At 47.4% G+C, this 1,877-nt stretch overlaps 1 long non-coding RNA gene across 2 annotated transcripts in view; it reads right to left on the reverse strand.

Moving 5' to 3' along the window:
• The window catches only part of LOC102487386 (uncharacterized), a 13,278-nt gene that overhangs the window by 4,011 nt on the left and 7,390 nt on the right, over positions 1-1,877 (reverse strand). Inside the window, exon 1 of one of the 2 annotated variants that reach the window (XR_003549266.1) lies at positions 932-1,019. The exons of the other annotated variant lie outside the window; for it this stretch is intronic. This is a non-coding gene — a long non-coding RNA (uncharacterized LOC102487386). Of the gene's footprint in view, positions 1-931; positions 1,020-1,877 lie in introns of those variants that run through there. 2 annotated transcript variants of the gene reach the window in all.

The following is a 1,877-nucleotide window of genomic DNA, read 5'->3' on the forward strand; positions in this document are numbered from 1 at the left end:
TTCCCTACCTTCAGAGACAAACTTCTTTGAGCTGCCCACACGCTGTCTTTCTCACATCCCACTCCAAACTCATCTCACTGATCCATTACCTGAACCTCTGGAAGCTGCGACATTATAGTGTCTGCCCCCACCATTTCACAAATCTGCTCAATGAGGTCCCCGATGATCTCACTAGTTATTAATGCAAAACACACTAACTTTTAACTGTCTTGAGAGCAGTACCAGCAAGCATAGCTGACTGCTTCCTCCGGCCTTCTTGACTACACTCTCCTGGTTTCCCTCCTACTTCTCTGGCTGTCTCCTGGGCATAGCCCGAGTGAATGGTCCTTCCTAGAGGGTGCCACGCAGTAGCCCTGAAGGAGCTGGGCCTTTTTTCTGTCTCTAGATGGATCTTTTTCCACATGGACCTTTATGTTGCTGTTGTAGTGGACTATTTTTGTTTCCGTGATTGTACTTGGGAACATATTTGGAAAACTATCTCCCCAACCGTGTCAAAATACAGGTAATTCACACTGCTCCCTCCAGACATTTTATCCAGATCCTCTCCAAACCTCCCAGCTAGACTGGCTTCCTCTGAACATGTGCCCCTTTCACGACTCTCGTCCCATTTACAATCACTTGTCTGATGCGTATTTTCCTAATTTGTGATCACCAGAAGAGCACACACTTGTTTCCCTACCACCCAGACAGTACCTGGCACAGAGTAAACGTTAGATATTTTTTTTTTCAATCATCACAAATAAATGACTGCAAAGTGAAATTCAGATGCGAAGAGTGAGGAGTCCCAGAATGAACAATGACAAAAACCTGATGTTTCTGAATCACACCTGATCAAATACCTGCACCCCCCCACACATACACACACACACAATCCTGTTCACATCACTTTGGGAGCTCCAGTCTGAACATACAGTCCAAACTCCACACTTACAGAGAGACAAGAAAAGTCTTGCAGGAGGGGCACCTGCTTCTCTTTACACATCATCAAGCCAGACCACTTCCACCATGCAGAACCCGTCTCCAGCCAGCCTGAAACCCTAGCCGATTCCCAAGAAGCCCACGCTGCTCTCTGCCCAGAGCACAGCGCATTTCACGGCCTCGGCTTCTGGCCAGTGCAAAGGCAGGCAGCTGTCATGCTTCGTTTTGGAAGTCACCTTCTTCTGGAATCTCTCTTTGGTCACCATCAGCCTGACCTCCAGAAATTTGGTTCACTGCCTTCTCTCCGCATTCACAGTCCTGTCTGTCTATCCAAAATCCCAGTTCGAATCACAGTGAATTCCTATTATGAGTCTGTCTCCTCCATAAAACTGTAGCGTTCCCTGAGTCCCTGAGGACAAGACGTCTCATTCACTTTTTTTACCCTTGGCAAGGTGCCCAGGTCCAGGCTCACGATAAATGCTTCACGACGAACCTCCTCGTAGTAGGAACACTAAGAACTCTCAAGTATTGAGGACTGGGCTTCGAGGATGTTTAATATAAATTAATTCGGTAATAACCTTCTAAAACAGGACAGATCTACTCATAAATCTTTGTTATTTTAAAAATAAATGAGTAATTACATAAAAAAAACCAATAACCTTCTAAAACAGGTGCTACCACTAGCCCCATTTTGCAGGCGAGAAAACTGACGCACAAGGAAGTCTGGCCCCAGTGGAACCGCGCACGCACAGTTTCTGCAGTTGCGAGTTATTCCCAACCCCCAGGCACGAAGGGCTTAAAAAAGAAAAAGAAAGAAGAAAAATGGAAACTTTCGAATGAAGACAAGCAATGCACGAACATACACGGCCGAAAGGAGCCCGCCACCCAAGAGCGAGCGGGGTCAAGGGGCACTGGGGGCTCCGGCGCCCGCGCGCCCCGAGGGACAAAGCCTCCTTCCC

This window comes from Tupaia chinensis, unplaced genomic scaffold (genome assembly GCF_000334495.1).
Source record: "Tupaia chinensis unplaced genomic scaffold, TupChi_1.0 Scaffold000216_1, whole genome shotgun sequence".
Lineage (NCBI taxonomy): Eukaryota > Metazoa > Chordata > Mammalia > Scandentia > Tupaiidae > Tupaia > Tupaia belangeri.